We start from the raw sequence: 17,977 nt of genomic DNA on the forward strand, positions 1-17,977 counted from the left end.
GTTTACTTTAAATAGATTCTTTTCTTTAACCCCTAAAAAACGCTTTTCCCTGCTTGTTCTCCAACAACCTATAAGACTTTCAGATGTATGTGGGGTACTCAGAATGCTGTCAATGTTCAACATAATGGGTTTTCTCAGTTTGATGATTAACTTCTAGCTTTTACCCATGCATTTTTACAAAGTTGCAATTTTCACATAAAATGAGAAGGACCAATAAATCTTGGCCATCCTGCCTTTTCTCCAGAGCTTCTCTATTGCTTTCACTTCTCTCACATAACTCAGACCCTCATGTTCTCTGACAAGGATTTTTTTTTTTTTTTTTTTTTTTTTTTGAGACGGAGAATCTTGCTCTGTCATCCAGGCTGGAGTACAGTGTAACGATTTGCACTGCAGCCTTACTGCAACCTCCTCCTCCTGGGTTCAAGCAATTCTCCTGCCTCAGAGTCCTAAGTAGCTGGGATTATAGGTGCCCACCACCAAGTGCAGCTAATTTGTTTTTGTATTTTTAGTAGAGACGTAGTTTCACCATATTGGCTAGGCTGGTCTCAAACTCCTGACCTAAGGTGATCTGCCTGCCTCAGCCTCCCAAAGTGCTGGAATTACAGGCGTGAGCTACTGTGCAGGCCCGGTCTTGACCAGAATCATTTCAATCTTCCTTTTTGGACCATTTGCATCCAGATTGTCTTCTGCGAATCCAGCTTCAAAAATGACCACCAGAGCAATGTTCTTAATATTTATGAGGTGGGTCAGATATTGGACGAGGTGAGGTTTTAAAATTTATGTCTATATGCATATGTATATATGTTACTTAGGGAAGAGAACTGTTATGTTAAGTCTGGAATTTGCTTGGTGAAGGAGATGATAGTATTCAAAGATTTAAAAGTATTAAAATTCTGTTAGGTTGGCGCAAAAGTAATTGCATTTTTGCCATTAAAAATTATACAAAACCACAATTACTTTTGCACCAACCTAATAGAAACCTCCTGCAAGAGAGAAGTTGGAGATTCTGATCCCTTCTCCCTGAGATTCTAAGTATAATAGGACATTAAATAAGACCTTTTCTGTTGCCTTGACATCCAGAAATGCCCAAAGGCTCAAAGCTGTAGGTAAAAGACTTTGTATTGTGAAACCTGTTTGGAGACTCTTAACTCTTAACCCTCCTCCAGGATACATAAGGAATGCAGAAGATATTGGTGGAGACCTTTTTTGGAGAGAATGTTCGTGTACTGTGCATTCTAGCTCCCTCTGTAGGGAAGTGATCAGGTACTTCTCCACAATCTCAAGCTGCCAGTTGAGTAAGCAGTGTTTTGGAGAGTCACTGGGAGAGCTGCACATGCCACCCAGGCATTCAGAGCCATCAAGATCCCATACCTGATTTCCACCAGAAAACATCTAAAGGTGAGAAGCTGGCTGGTGCTCTGAAGATTGGGTCATGGCAGAAGGATGCCACATTCCCACTGATGGAGGGGTGAAGATGTGAGTTTCTGTGGTCAGCTATGGAGTCAGGTTATGTGTTAGTCCGTTTGCCTTGCTATAAAGGAATACCTGAGGCCGAGTAATTCATAAAGAAAAGAGGTTTATTTTGGCTCATGGTTCTGCAGACTGTACAGGAAGCATGGTGCTGGCATCTGCTTTTGGGGAGGGCCTCAGGAAGCTCAAAGTCGTGGTGGAAAGTGAGGGGAGCCAGTGCGTTATGTGGTGACACAGGAAGGAAGAGGGATGCCAGGCTCTTTTTTTTTTTTTTTTTTTTTTTCGAGATGGAGTCTAGCTCTGTCTCCCAGGCTGGAGTGCAGTGGTGTGATCTCGGCTCTTTGCAACCTCTGCCTCCCGGGTTCAAGCAATTCTCCTGCCTCAGCCTCTGGAGTAGCTGGGACTACACGCACGCCACCACACCTGGCTAATTTTTGTATTTTTAGTAGAGACAGGGTTTCACCATATTGGTCAGGCTGGTCTTGAACTCCTGACCTCATGATCCACCCCTCTCGACCTCCTAAAGTGCTAGGATTACAGGTGTGAGCCACGGCGCCCGGCCACCAAGTTCATTTAAATTATCAGCTCTCATGTGAACTCACAGAGCAAGAACTCATTTATTACCAAGGGGAGGGCACCAAGCCATTCATGAGGGATCTGCCCCCATGACCGAAACACCTCCCACCAGGCGCCACATTCAACATTGGGGATCACATTTCAACATGAAATTTGAAGGGAAAAACATCCAAACCATATCAGGTTGCATCACTTCACAGTGACCTGGCTGAAGAGAATGGACATTTACCAGCTTTACTCCTTCCAGATGCCGGGGAAGTTGCACTTCTCCCAAACCATTTGAGGTTGGATGTTGCTGCACGAGTTGCTTTGGCCATTAAAAGGTAGCAGAAACAATGTGGGTCACTTCCATTTTTAAGGGCCAGTGAATGATTTGCCTCTTTCTCTCTGGCATATGTGTTGAATGATCACCTCCTGAGTGCCAGGGAAAGGAGATCAGGCAGTCCATGAACAGGTGCACGGAGATATGGCAGGGTCTTAGATTAACCACTCAAATCACCATAGACCGCAGGTATCAAGCCAACATTCAGAGGTGAATATTTTTAGGTGGAGTTTCCTGTCAGTCCAAAATGCCTTTACGATGTCTCTTTGATGGATCTGACTCAGGACGATGGACTGAACACCCACATCCACTACTACCCATCCCGAATTTCTTTAAGGTGGAGGTAAGGATAAGAGGAGAACAGAGAGGGCTGGGTTACTCTCAGCCATGAAACTCCAATACACTTCTGAAAAATGGAAAACGACTGGAAGGGTGCTGCCTGGTGCAGCGTGGTGGAGGAAACAAGCCCAGGATGTGCCCAGGGCAAGCTGGGACCCAGGAGGTGGAGGTGTTGACTTGGCTAGCAGAGCCCTGGAGGAACAGAGGAGTGGGAAGACAGGAGGGCACACAGCTCAAGCAGGGAAGGGATTGAGGAGCTTGTGGGCAGAGGGTTGACCCTGCCCCTTTTTCCACCAAGCATGCATTCCCTAGGCATTGGCAATTCAAAAGATCCTTCTTGAAATAAACTGAACTAATCCTCTGTGCAAAGTCAGAGCAGCTGCTGTTGAGGCTGACACTCTAGAGCAAGCCCTGTTCATTTTAGCTCCTTGACTCCCTTGAATTCAATCACTCTTTGCCCACTCAACCTAAAATGAACCTTGCCAATTGACAAGCACAGCTCACCTACAGAGTGAGTGTCTGGTTCTGAGATACTCACTAAGTGTCTGACTGTCTAGTTCTTAGATACAAACAGTTACTGAGCATCACCAGACCCTTGAGAAAAATCTGCAATATAAATTGTACAGACAAGATGAGCCAAGATAATTCAGAATAGGAAAGAATTACCAACAACTACTGTAAAGTTTAAGTATGGTCCAACCATAACTGCATTCATACAGTAAGGAAAGGATGCTATTGTAAAGTAACAATCAGAGAATAAGAAGGGCTCTTGGAAATTAATTATGTGTCTGATTGTCAAAACAATAAAATTTAATACAAATATTAACAGATAAAGTCAAGGAATATTTGGAATGTAGAAAAAATTCTTAATTAATTAAAAATATGATTAAGAAATACAAAAAACACTAAGGATTAGTCCAGGACTGTATTAGCTGATTGACAGGATTTCTAAAAATAAAAAAGAAAGAGCCATTGCCAATGTGTAATTATTAAATAGATTGCAAAAAAAAATTTCAATTTTGACAGACACATGAACATTCATTGTCAAGTTGTATGAATGAAGTTTCACTTCCAAAAATAACAAAAAGTAACCACTACCACTACCAAAACCACACCATCACCACCGTCACCATCACTACCACCACCACCGTCACCACAGCCATCATTACTTGCATCATCACCACAATCACCAATGCCATCACCACTGTTACCACCACCACCATAACTACCACCACTGCCATTACCACAACCATTATTACTTGTATCATCACAATCACCAATGCCATCACCACTGTTACCACCACCACCATCACCATCATCACCATCAGCACCACACCCCTAATACCACCACCATTATTACCACCACCACTATCACTACTGTCACCACCAACACCAACACCACAATCACCACTGCCATCACGACCACAATCACCATCTCCATCATCTAACCACCATTGCCTCCACCATCACCATCACCACTATCACTACCATTGCCACCACCAGCACTACCACTATCACCACTACCACTCCTATCATCACCACCACCACCAAAACCACCACCATCACAATTACTACCTCCATCACCATCACCACAATGATCATAACTACCATCATCACCACAATCGCCAATATCATCATCACCATTACTACCACCACTATCACCATCACCAATAGTACCACCCCTACAACCCCAACCACAATAACTATCACCACCACCAATGGAACTATAATTACTACCATCACTGCCATCACCATCTCCACCATCATAACCACCATCACCTTCACCATCACCTCATCACTCCACACTACCATCACCACCATCACTGTTGTCACTACTAACATCATCACCACCACCAATACCACGATTATCACCACTGCCACTACCACCACTACCACCACAATTAGTGTCTCCTCCATCATAACCACCTTTGCCTTCACTATCAGCACAACCACCTCCACTATCACCACCACCATTACTACCATTACCATTATCACTACCACCACCATCACCATAATCACTACTACCAACACCACCACTACTATCACCACTAGAATCATCACCATTATCACCATCATCATCAGTACAGCAGCACCACCACCAACACTACCATTATCACCACTGCCACCATCACCACCATCCTGACCACCACCATCATTATCACTATAACCACCGCCTCCATCACCACTGTCACCAGCATGCTTACCACCAGGAACAATAACTATAACATCTATTTATTGAGCGTTTACTACAATCCAGTCACTGTTTCAGGTACTTCCCACATTTTAACTTATTTAGTCAGCATATTAACACTGTAGGGTGAAATTACAGAACACCAGGAATGAAGAAAAGGTGGTATAATCTCCTAGGAACAAAAAAAGTCACTCATAAATATTAAGACTATTACTGGCACCAGATTTTTCATTATCAGTTGTAAATGTTAGAAGGCAAAGAACAAAGCTTTAAAAGTTCTGAGGGGGCCAGTTGTGGTGGCTCACACCTGTAATCCCAGCACTTTGGGAGGCCGAGGTGGGCAGATCACAAGGTCAGGAGTTCAAGGCCAGCCTGACCAATATTGTGAAACCCTGTCTCCACTAAAAAAAAAAAATATGAAAAAAAAATAGCTGGGTGTGGTGGTGCATGCCTGTAATCCCAGCTACTCAGGAGGCTGAGGCAGGAGAATTGCTTGAACCTGGGAGTTGGAGGTTGTGGTGAGCCGAGATTGTGCCACCGCACTCCAGCCTGGGTGACAGAAGGGAAAACAGTTCTGAGGGAATATCTTAACCTTCTATACATTAGAGAAACTATCAAGTATGGTAGCAGAACAAATTCTTTTAGACATTTAAGAACCCACAGATGTTTTTGCAGGAAGTCTCTGAAGATGAATTCCAAAACGGAAGAGGAGGGGACTGGATCCAAGACATCAGAGACTAGACAGGACCAAGAGCTCTTGAAGGACGGTCTCCAGGAACACAGCATAGAAAGTGGACTCCACAACTGGAAGAACTCGAAGACAGGAAAAAGGCACAGAAGGAAAGATTATAAATAAACAGTTTTACCCTAGGTAAAACAAAACACTGGATGAGAAAGCCGTGAACACATATGAATAGAAACAAGAAGTCAATGGGCCTTAAGGGGGAAAAAAAAGGATTCTTAGCCATTGAAAGAAAAAGAGATTAGAAAATTTTAGAGGGCTGGTATTTGTTTCCTATCTTCCCTATACCCCTTCCCTCCACACTGTGAAGAAAGGCATTCAGAATCCCAGGATTAAAAAGAAAGAGAGAAAGGAAGGGAGGAAAAAAGGAAAGAAGGAAGGAAAGGAAGGAAGGAAGGAAGGAAGGAAGGAAGGAAGGAGGGAAGGAAGAAAAGGAAGGAGGGAGGAAAGAAGGGAGAATGGGCAAAATATATGATAGGTGAGGTCCAGAATATGCAAATTTGTTGCATGTTTTCAGTCATTGGTAGAATATGAGAAAAGAGAATCTGTATGTGAGCATTTAAAATATACATTTGAGGCCGGGCGCGGTGGCTCAAGCCTGTAATCCCAGCACTTTGGGAGGCCGAGGCAGGAGGATCACGAGGTCAGGAGATCGAGACCATCCTGGCTGACACGGTGAAACCCCGTCTCTACTAAAAAATACAAAAAACTAGCCAGGCGAGGTGGCGGGCGCCTGTAGTCCCAGCTACTGGGGAGGCTGAGGCAGGAGAATTGCGTGAACCCGGGAGGCGGAGCCTGCAGTGAGCTGAGATCCGGCCACTGCACTCCAGCCTGGGCGGCAGAGCGAGACTCCGTCTCAAAAAAAAAAAAAAAAAAATTTCCTTTGAATTTTTATCAAGGTGATACAAACCCGTACTTAACAAAAAAATTAAGCACCACTAATAATCATATGATGATACACAGTGGTCTCTTGCCCCACACCCCCTATTTTACTTTCTCATGCCCCAGAGGAAATCTCTATTCTTCTAAGTTATTTTTGACATTTATTTCCATATTTCCAAAGAACATTTCTTATATTGGTGCTTGTGGATTTATTAATTTTAGACAATATGTTTAACTTCCTTTTATGACAAGTGAGACTTAGCTTTCTTACCTGGTACCTTCCCCAGCAGGGTACATGCACTGCCTCTGCCACACTGTCCCAACAGTGTGTTTGGGTCCTAAAGTTAACTTAAATCATTGGTTTATCTTAATATCATCGCACCTATGTAGACATTGTCCACTCTTGGGCTAAGAGGTGTCTGTTCCATGTTTACATTTTCTTTTTCACTTTAAACATTTTTCCTGAAATTATTGACTGTTTTTTTCATTGCTTTGATTTCCTTTTTATCTGAGCTCATTTCTTCAATATGATCAATCTGATAGCCTATTTTATATTTCTTTTGCAAACCCATCTTGAATGTGCATGTCTACCTGCTCCACCCTGCGTTGTCTGCACCCAGGCCTGCTGCACAGCTGTCATTCAGGATATTCTCAGGCTGGAATATCCTGAGTGACAGCTATGTATGAGGCCTGGATCAGGCTTTATTTCCTGGATCCAATGCTGTGCTGTAGACATGTGCTGTAGAATGTGCCGGTAGACATGCACATTCCTTTTATGACAAGTGAGACTTAGCTTTCTTACCTGCTTGACTTTGCTTTCGGTCTAACATCATTTTCGTAGTCTAAAATAAACATAAAATAAACAGCAAGTAATAAGTCATCAGAAAAAAAAATAAAGTGAGAAATGCCCGTTAAAATGATGTATAACATAACCATATATATTTAAGAATGTATTCCAATATCAAATGGCAAATTCCAACAATGCAGAAAACATAATTACTTTTGCACCAACGTAATATTTTCAGTGAAAACCTAGTGATGTCTGAGCATTGAGTAATTGAAGATTGAAACCAAGAATTTACTGTAATTAACACAGAATTCATGTAAAGGATAGTATTAATTTCTACTAAAACAGATGCAGTATATGGAAGAACACATAGACAGAAACACAACCGAGTGCTAAAAGAAAAGTGTCTCTGCTATTGAAACTAGCTAAGGATTCCACCAACTTACTGTGGGGAGGGATTGGGGTTAACCTCAGAATTGTGCCATGTCTTAATTAGAGCTTTTAAAAGATATAGTCATAGGAAATTAACTGCATAAATCTTAACTGCACAAATCATTCTACAGTGAGAATTTATCATTTTCAAAGAATTTGTCTTTATAAAAGTCAAAATACGACTTTATAAAGTCGTAATCGTTATTTTTCACTGAGTTTTTCTAAGTACTAAATGTTGCATTTATGCATTATGTATATAGGCTCACATTAAATATATCTCATGTATATGTGCAGATTATTAAATATATAAAATCACTCAGAATTTTGAGATTATCCTCACTTTATGCTTTAAGAAACTAAGCCCAACAAAGTCAAGTTGCTTGTCTAAGGACACTGAGTGACTGAGGGCAGAACTGAGATTCAGAGCAGGCCTTTTGCTTTTAGATTCTGTGATCATTCCCCCAGCAGCACACGTACTCCATTCTCCCCACCGAGGTGTGGTCCAGTCAGCTGAGCTGCCTGCCTAGGGGCATCCCAGAAGCTGGGATGAGTGGAAACAGACTAAAAACAGCAATAGAATGCACCCACATAACATCTCCAGCAACAAACTTCTCAGTTTTCGTTTTCAGAGGGGTTTTCTTTTTCTCTTGGAAAAATATAGGAGTGTGGAGATTTTTCACATCTCCAGTCAAAGTGATGAGAGACATGAATTATCGCTTTACCTCAGGTGGTCTTTGACATGAGGCGTTGGAAGCCGCTATGCTGCTTTGCTGCTTCTCAACACAGACGTCTCCCATCCTTGACATGGAGCAGGAGGGAAAGCCCTTTGCGGGGAGGGAAAAAGGAGCTTCCAAACCCGGACTCAGAATAGAGAGCTGGGTGCAGGTGGGGTGCGCTCATCTGGTGGGGTGTGCTCCTCTGACAGGGGCGGAGAGTTTCCTGGCTCTAGCTCCTACCATGAATGTGACGGCCACTGCAGGGAAGAGCTCAGGGAGCTTATTTTAAGATTCAAAATTGTAGGCCTGGAACGGTGGCTCATGCCAGTAATCCCAGCACTTTGGGAGGTTGAGGTGGGTGGATCACCTCAGGTCAGGAGTTCGAGACCAGCCTGACCAACATGGTAAAACCCTGTCTCTACTGAAAATACAAAAGTAGCTGGATGTGGTGGTGCTTGCCGGTAATGTCAGCTACTCAGGAAGCTGAAGCGAGAGAATCACTTGAACCTGGGAGGCAGAGGTTGTAGTGAGCCGAGATCATGCCATTGCACTCCAGCCTGGGCAACAAAAGCGAAACTCCATCTCAACAACAACAAGAAAATAAATACAATAAATAAAATTCAAAATTGTGGGGAAAATGAAGTCAATGTTTAAAAAAAACTTAGGGTACAAAGTTTTATTTTTAGGAATGGCAACGGTACATGATGGAAGCAGAGGCAGAAAAAAATAAAAAGAACTGTAAAAAGTCACAGAAAAGAGGGAGGGATGGGGAGAGGAGAGAGGAGGATACAGGAGGAGAAGACTTGGAAAAACAGAGTTTTTTTTCTTTTTTTTGAGACGGAGTTTCACTCTTGTTGCCCAGGCTGGAGTGCAATGGCGAGATCTTGGTTCACTGTAACCTCCACCTCCTGGGTTCAAGTGATTCTCCTGCCTCAGCCTTTGGAGTAGCTGGGACTACAGAGGCCCACCAAGATGCCCTGCTAATTTTTTGTATTTTTAGTAGAGACGGGGTTTCATCATGTTGATGAGGCTGGTCCTGAACTCCTGACCTCAGGCGATCCACCCACTTCGGCCTCCCAAAGTGCTGGGATTATAGGCATGAGCCACTGTGCCCGGCCCCTGTTGTTTCTTTAAAAAATATATATTTTAGTCCATGGATAGATCCGTGATGGAAACACAAAGGAACACATGGTGAGAAGATGAAAAGAGATTTTTAAAAAGAGAACAAAAGGGAGAACAAAGCAAGGTAAACAGAAGAGATCCCATCGCAATGAAGCAGTTGCCCCGTGCAATGCGTGTCCCACTCACACCGGCGTTGCTTGCCTGGATTCTGAGCAGCTCTCTGGCTCTCAGCACTGTTTAAAATATGACAACATCTGACCTCAAGATTTTCCTATAGAATACACTGGCTGACAGAAAGATGTACTGCAGCGGGTCTTAATATTCTTTCTTTGGCACAGGGCTGTGAGACCAGGAAAGTGATACAGATGTAGTCAGACAGAAATATCCATAACCACCATAGCAGAAAATACTCAGATGCAAAAGATGGATGCTTTTTAGTAGAAGGGAAACAAGTAAGAAAAGTAGAGAGAAAGCACCTTCAACCAAATAACATTTCATGTATTTGGTTATGTGTTTTTTTGAAATAGAATTTTCTTTAATTATTTCTACTTCAGAGACATTATGTGGCCCTATGGTCTATGAATGTCATCCTATGGTCTAAGAATATCACGATTTGTTTTGTTTGGTTTTGTTTGAGATGGAGTCTCGCTCTGTCGCCAGGCTGGAGTGTAGTGGCGAAATCTCGGCACACAGCAACCTCTGCCTCCCGGGTTGAAGTGATTCTCCTGCCTCAGCCTCCCGAGTATCTGGGACTACAGGTGTGCACCACCACGTCCAGCTAATTTTTTTTTTTTTTTTTTTTTTGAGACGGAGTCTCGCTCTGTAGCCCAGACTGGAGTGCAGTGGCCGGATCTCAGCTCACTGCAAGCTCCGCCTCCCGGGTTCACGCCATTCTCCGGCCTCAGCCTCCCGAGTAGCTGGGACTACAGGCGCCCGCCACCGCGCCCGGCTAGTTTTTTGTATTTCTTAGTAGAGACGGGGTTTCACCGTGTTATCCAGGATGGTCTCGATCTCCTGACCTCGTGATCCACCCGTCTCGGCCTCCCAAAGTGCTGGGATTACAGGCTTGAGCCACCGCGCCCGGCCCCAGCTAATTTTTGTATTTTTAGTACAGATGGCGTTTCACCATGTTGGCCAGGGTGGTCTCCATCTCTTGACTTTGTGATCTGCCCTCCTCGGCCTCCCAAAGTGCTGGGATTATAGGCGTGAGCCACCGCGCTCGGCCCACAATTTTTAATTAATTAATTCATATGAAACAGGGTTGGGGGTGTCTCCCTCTGCTGCCTAGGCTAGAGTGCAGTGGCATGAACACGGCTCCCTGCAGCCTTGACCTCCTGGGCTCAAGTGATCCTCTCGTCTCTGTCTCCTGAGTAGCTGGGACTACAGGCACACATACCTGGCTAATTTTTGAAATTTTCTGTAGAGTCAGGGGTTTCCCTAAGTTTTCCAGGCTGGTCTTGAACTCCTGGACTCAAGCGATCCTCCCTACTCTGCCTCCCAAAGTGCTGGGATTATAGGCGTGAGGCCTTGCACCCGGCCTATCTCAACTTTTAAAAGAATAGACAAAGCTGCTTCCAGTTCTGAAAGAGACCAGGCCTGTGAATTGCAGCCTGGCATGCAGGAGTTCCCTGGCAGCTTCCCTATAGACAGTGGCAGCAGTTAGTGTGGGGACTCTGTGGTGGGGTTACTTCTGCAGCTGTGCCTGACACCTTAGGCAGGCCCATCCATGCTGGTCCTGCCTTGCTGCCCTGGGGCCGTGGGCCAGCATCTGTCCCTGTTCCATAGGAAGCAGAGAGTCACTCAAGAGCTTCCTTGGGGTGATCACCCACAGTCACACAGTGATAATATTGCACCTCCACCTCTATCGCCAACCACCACCTTTCCCTCACCTCAGGCAACCGCATTCATCTCCTAATGCAGCAAACACTGACAGACCATCTTCTAGGGTCAGGCTGGTTCCAGGGCCCAAGTGTCTCCATGGTTGAGTGATGCTTGGGGCCGACTGATCATGCACAGAAAAGCTAAAGGAGATGGAAAGTCCTGTTGGAGGAGGGGCAGAAGGCTAGGGAGGGGCTCAGAGAGGCACATGATTCAGGCCTCCACAGGGGACGGGCAGATAGAGATGGGCTGGAATCAGCCATGTCACCTGCAAAGCTTTGGTGTGAATGGGAGGTGGGGGAGGGGCACAGGCTGGGCTCAGGATCCACCACACAAGTCATTCTGAGGGATCTTCCACTCCACCTGGCCATCTGAGAAAGAGCGGTGGATTAACACCTTACCCAGGAATTGCTCTGTCTGCGCCCAGGGAGAAGCCATCCCTGAGTCTGGCCTGCGAGGCCCTGTTCCTCCTTCCCTCCAGGCAGCCTACAGCCAGAGCCAGAGGCAAGAGGAGCCGACACAGTCACCCACAGAGGCCTGTTTCTCTCTAGACAGAGATTCTGGCACAGCAGAGGACCTGCCCTTCTCATTCCTGCGGGGTCCATGGATTCAAAGAGTCCAGGCCCTCAGTCCCATGGGAAGGTGGCCCCTGGGGAGTCCAGCACATGGCTGGGCTGATTACCCCACGACCCTCCAGCTGCAGGTTCTTGATTTCTGCCAAGGCCCGCCGCCCAGCTGTGACAACACACATCTTTCTGCATTGGCGGGAGTCTCCCCATAACAGATGAGCCACGGTGGCTTTTGGTAGAGCTGAGAGACGTTATGGAGGTTGTATTTGGAAAGGACATGTGTTCTCCATGAGGAGGTGGAAGGGATCAGCCAGTGGACCGGCCCTGTTTCTGGGCCCCAGCTCCCCAGGCTGGGTGGGTTTCAGTGCTGTTGGGGTCGTCTGCGGTCTCAGACATGTTTCCCATCCCTGAGTGCATAGGAGAGGACCTGCGAGGTTGTAAACAACACTGTTGCTAGGCTCCACCTCGACATTTAAGTCAGAAACGAGGATGGGAGTGAGGCTCATAAGTCCATATTTTTAGAAATCTCCCCAGGGGCTTTTACCTGCAGTTAAGGGGGAGGACCCCCCTCCCACCGTTTGAATCACGCTGTTGGTGAGGGGCCCACACAGGCCCCTGTGGGCTGAGCAGCCTCCCAACCCCTGCAGCGCTAGCAGAGGGGCCAGAGGTCAGAGAACTGGACCTGCCCACCGTCTCCAGGCAAGGTGAAGAAAAACAGACTCCGCTGTCCAAGTAAGCAGTGTTATGTGTCAAAGAGAAAAGTTTGGGACTCCATCCAAAATATGGAATGGATTGGAGATAAATGACTCCTTGAAACCAGAGCTCAGCGGCCACTGCGTGAGCCGAGGAGACTCCAGCAAAGCTGGGCACGGCCCGGCTCAGGCTCCAGAGACATCCCCTCCCCAGTGCGGAGGGCAGATCCTGGGGCGAGGCGTGGGTGGCCCCTAAGAACTCCAGGAGGGCCCTGTTCAGACAGAGACAAGCCTGGGACTGTCTGGAACCTGAAGATTCGGGGGTTCTCAATGGTGCAGGCTGGCTTCACCCCTGGAGGACGAGAAGCAGGCAGAGGATCTCAAGGAACGTCCCCTGGGAGTGGGGGAAGGACTTATCCTTGGGTCCCATGCAGTCACATGCTGCAAGGGCCACACAGGGGCACACCTGGACCTTCTCAGCCACTAGAGTTTCTGATTGTCTAGTGTGGGCATCCATGAAAAGGTTAAATTCAATGGGAGAAAATAGTGAATGAGACGGCAGTTAGCACAGGACTTTCTCCTGTGTGAAAACAGGGTTGAAAATTAAGTTCTGAATAAAAAATCTCTCTGAGCATTCAAAATAGATGTCATATGCATCTGTAGACAGTTGCCTGCTGACTGTGACTCTTCGGTGAATGCCATAGGCCTATAAAAGGAGGAAATTTGTTTGCACTTCTTAAAAAAAAAACTTAAATCCCAGCACTTTGGGAGGCCGTGGTGGGAGGATCACCTGAGGTCGAGAATTCGAGACCAGCCTGACCAACATGGAGAAACCCCGTCTCTACTAAAAATATAAAATTAGCTGGGCGTGGTGGTGCATGCCTGTAATCCCAGCTACTCAGGAGGCTGAGGCGGGAGAATTGCTTGAGCCCGGGAGGCAGAGGTTGCAGTGAGCCGAGATCACGCCGTTGCACTCCAGCGTGGGCAAAAAGAGTAAAACTCCTGTCTAGGCACAGTGGCTCACGCCTGTAATCCCAGTACTTTGGGAGGCTGAGGCAGGCGGATCACCTGAGGTCAGGAGTTTGAGACAAGCCTGACCAACATGGAGAAACCCCGTCTCTACTAAAAATACAAAATTAGCCGGGCATGGTGGCGCATGCCTGTAATCCCAGCTACTCGGGAGGCTGAGACAGGAGAATTGCTTGAACCCGAGAGGTGGAGGTTGCTGTGAGCCGAGATGGTGCCTCCAGTCTGGGCAACAAGAGTGAAATTCTGTCTCAAAAAAAAAAAAAAAAAAAAAAGAGTGAAAGTCTGTTCCAAAAAAAAAAAAAAAAAAAAAAAAGCTTAAAAATCTGGATGGTGTGATTTTTCAGCTGAAAGAAGGCCAGGAGCAACAGGTGTAGAAGTGAGGAGAAGGAGGATGAAGAAAATCACACTGAGTGTGGAGTCAGGGTTGGGCCCCGCAGGTGAGAGCCCGATGCATTCTCACAGCCCCTTCCGTGATCTAGCCCACAGGTGGACCGCAGGGTACTGCATGGCGTGGTGGGTATGAATGAGGCTCTTCACAAGGTCTACTGTCCAAGCGGTCCTCTTAGGAAAGTAACTGGTACTGTCTTCCGTGCCTCCATTTCCCCACTGTAAAAAGGGCATGCTCATAACAATCTCCCTGAGGTTTCTGTGAGGATTCCACGTGCAGCAGCAGCTGTGCTCTTGTTAGAGTTCAGCAATGATCATGACTGGTGCAGAGTCAGTGAGGAAGGAGCCTTCGACTCAGTGCACTTGTGTGGGCTTCCATCTAAATGGGTTAAAAAGCCCAACCCCCACCCCCACCCCGATCTGACATTTACAACAGCAGTCCATCAGCTATTCAGGAAGGTGATCTTTCCAAGGGCTCCTAACAGGTAAGATTTTACTGCAATAATCCTAGAAGTTTAAAATCTGCTTGTGTTTTCTTTTTTTTTTAAGTGAGCTATTTGGGGCAGTGAAATACTATCTTTGAGTCACTTTTTCCCATGACAGTCCCATTCACGGGCGCATTCATTTGACACCAACAAGTCAGAAATGAAATAGGAACATCTGTACCTATCACATAGGGATTCCTGTCAATATCACAGGCAGGTAATTACATTGAAAATTGAACTTGAGGCATCACAGTTGTCTTCGTAAGCATAAAAGCTACAAATGTATTAGGCGACAAGCACTGCGTGCGTAATCAGCACCCCCGCGCTCTCTGCTGTGTCTCAGCGCTTTCAGCAGGACCTTCCAAATGGAAGACTAAAGAAAGAATGTGAAAAGGGCTGGAAAGAGCTGTGTTCTAAAATGTATATAAAGTGCCTTGAAAATTGCCAGGAGACAGTGCTTGGGAAACCCTAACTTCAATTATGTCCCAACACTTCATAGCATCTTGACTGCAAACTATCTTGGCTAAATTAAAACCTTCAAAGGAAGTTCCTTACAGTAAACATAGAAAGGTCATCTTTAAATGCAGAAGAACTAAAATATTTGAGGATAAGGAGCCCCAAAGTAGATGATACATTATATATTGTCAAGAGCCCATGGGATGTTTTATTTTAAAAATGCTTCCACTTCAACTTCAAGGGGTACGGGTACAAAGTAGGTAACCTGATAATTCCAAAAAATCCAAAAAGAAAGAAAAAACTTTCCCATCAACAGCTCTCACAGAAGTCCTATTTGAAACGCTTAAAAAGATTAAATTAACAATCTTAAAATAACTCATCTAATACTGGTGGTAGTGTGAAGTAGTTATCCTCATGAGTTGGTCACGCTGCAATTTGTAGCAGACATTTTAGAATGCATGTGGCAATATGTGTCCCAAACTATAAGTATATTTTATTTATTTTCCCTGGCCCAGGAATCAAAATTCTTTTTTTTTTTTTTTGAGATGGAGTCTTGCTCTGTTGCCCAGGCTGGAGTGCAGTGGCACAATCTCAGCTCACTGCAAGCTCCACCTCCCAGGTTCACACCTTTCTCCTGCCTGAGGTTCCCGAGTAGCTGGGACTACAGGCGCCCGCCACCACACCTGGCTAATTTTTTGTATTTTTAGTAGAGACGGGGTTTCACCATGTTAGCCAGGATGGTCTTGATCTCCTGACCTCGTGATCCGCCCGCCTCGGCCTCCCAAAGTGCTGGGATTACAGGCGTGAGGCACTGCGCCCGGCCAGGAATCAAAACTCTAAGTCTATCTTCAGGAAATATTTCAAAAGAGGGAACACTTTAGAAGTGGCATAATGCTCCTTGTAGTATTTTATGCTAGAGGAAGAAGACAATCACTTGTAGCAGGGGCTGGCAAACTATGTCCCACAGGACAAACTGGCCTTCCGGCTGTTTTAGTGAATAAAGTTTTATTAAAACACAGCCACACTTGGTGGCTCATTTATGTTTTGTTTTCACACGATCACGGCAGAATCGAGCAGCCGGAACAGAGACCGTGTGGCTCCCAAAGCTGAAAAATATTTACTACGTGGCCTCTTTTGTGGTACTGAGCTTTGAATCCTGGATTATGATATCACTCTATGCATCAAGTTATTCTCTTTATATCCTTCTGTAAATCTTAAATTTAATCCTAGATATTTTAGATTTTTTTGTTGTTGTGAGTAGAATACTTATTAAAAATGATATTCTCTTGCTCATATTGAAAAAGGTTTTGATTTCTAAATATTTATATTATAACCGACCACACTCTGAATTCTCTTATTTTATCAATTAATCTTTACTTGATTCTCTTAAGATTTTTTTTTTTTTTTTTTTTTTTTTTTTTTTGAGATGGAGTCTCGCTCTGTTACCCAGGCTGGAGTGCGGTGGCATGATCTCGGCTCACTGCAAGCTCCACCTCCCAGGTTCACTCCATTCTCCTACCTCAGCCTCCCGAGTAGCTGAGGCTACAGGCGCCCGCCACTAGGCTTGGCTAAGTTTTTTGTATTTTTAGTAGGGACAGGGTTTCACTATGTTAGCCAGGATGGTCTCGATCTCCTGACATCGTGATTCACCTGCCTCGGCCTCCCAAAGTGCTGGGATTACAGGCATGAGCCACCGTACCCGGCATCTCTTAAGATTTTTAAGTAGACATTTTAAATTAGTTTTAAATAATTAGTTTGTAATAATTTTAATTAGTTTATCTGGAAGCATTAAACTAATAGTTTACCCCCTCACTTCCAGTATTTTTCTTTCATCTTCTCGTCGTACTGACTTACTTGCTATTTCTAGGACAGTGTTAGATACCAATAGTGAAAATGAGTACCATTCTGTTAATTTTGAAGTGGCCTTGACCTAGTTACTCAGAAGTCAGGAGCCTGAAGCTAGCCCTGAAAATCCTGACTGCAAAGAGTTCTATATTCCCCTAAAGAAATTCCTCCCCATCAGCTCACTCCACACAAGGCAGCTGGACACAGAGCAACTGAGACATCCGTGCTCTGAGCAGAGTTCTGGGTCAGCCCTACCTGGGCCACTGGGAGAAAGCCATGGATTCTTTCTACTCGCTGATCACTGGGATGTAGGTTCCAATGCTTAAGTTTCCCTCCCCCCAGGCACATAAAGACAGGTGTGAGGAATACAAATTTCAGAAGCTAAATAAACCAAACAAAACATTTTAGTCAAAATATGAGGTAAGCACCCACAGTACAGAGGGTGAAAACATCTGTGCTTCGATAGACAGGTTCTGGTTCTGTCCTATCTCCTAAAATCTCAGCGACACTGGCACGTCTTCTCTAAGGCTCAGTTCTCTCATCTGTAATGAGAAACAATACCTAAACTGTAGAGTTCTTGCAAGAATTAGAAAGAATTCGTAAGTATGGTATGCAGGAGATAATCAATACATAATTTGTAAGTATCGTATGTAGGAAATATTGAATAAATCCTAATAAAACAGCAACAATAACCACCAAAACTTTCTCAGCAATTTGAGGAAGTTCCATTGGGTGCTGAAAACACAACTGTCCTTTGAACACAAGGATTGACTGTGGGGAGATGCTGTGGTCTTGGATGGTTGTCATTTGCAGAGTTTCTCTTTCAGGTTTCTTTCCTTATAGCCATGCAAACCAACATCCAATATGGTCACAGCAGATGCAATCTCAGTCTTTACTTAAAGTAAGCTTCCTTTGCTACAGAATGGCCTAATCTTTTCCATCCATTTTTTGTGGACCACCACAGTGTAACACCCCCACCCCAACCCAAGTAGGCACATGGCAATTGTCAAGTAACCAGAGGTCATTGATTGTGCCCCTTGGGTAGCCATTTTGACCG

At 45.1% G+C, this 17,977-nt stretch overlaps 1 long non-coding RNA gene across 1 annotated transcript; it reads left to right on the forward strand.

The window, feature by feature from the left end:
* Nucleotides 1-212: 212 nt before the first annotated feature.
* LOC126950944 (uncharacterized) lies at nucleotides 213-6,210 on the forward strand. Its single transcript, XR_007724301.1, has 3 exons — nucleotides 213-741; nucleotides 1,167-1,398; nucleotides 5,574-6,210. It is a non-coding gene; the product is annotated as an uncharacterized LOC126950944 (long non-coding RNA).
* Nucleotides 6,211-17,977: the final 11,767 nt, after the last annotated feature.

Source organism: Macaca thibetana, chromosome 3, assembly GCF_024542745.1.
Source record: "Macaca thibetana thibetana isolate TM-01 chromosome 3, ASM2454274v1, whole genome shotgun sequence".
Taxonomy (NCBI): Eukaryota; Metazoa; Chordata; class Mammalia; order Primates; family Cercopithecidae; genus Macaca; species Macaca thibetana.